Consider the following 252-nt stretch of genomic DNA (forward strand, 5'->3'; position numbering starts at 1 on the left):
ATAAGCAAGATGCACAAACACTATAAAATATGTCAAATAATCGATAATACATAGATTGTACCTTATATCACACTGAATACAAATTTACCAAAGAGGAAGACTTAAAGCTGGTTAATGATAAATGTAAAGATGGATGTATGGACGTACGAATAGCACGGTACATGGATACTTAATGCTTACCAAAAATCAATGAATGAGTTATCATTATTCAAATCAAAGTTTGCCGTTTATGTAATATGGTAGTGTAATGGG

The sequence above is a fragment of the Penaeus monodon genome, chromosome 19, assembly GCF_015228065.2.
Source record: "Penaeus monodon isolate SGIC_2016 chromosome 19, NSTDA_Pmon_1, whole genome shotgun sequence".
Taxonomy (NCBI): Eukaryota; Metazoa; Arthropoda; class Malacostraca; order Decapoda; family Penaeidae; genus Penaeus; species Penaeus monodon.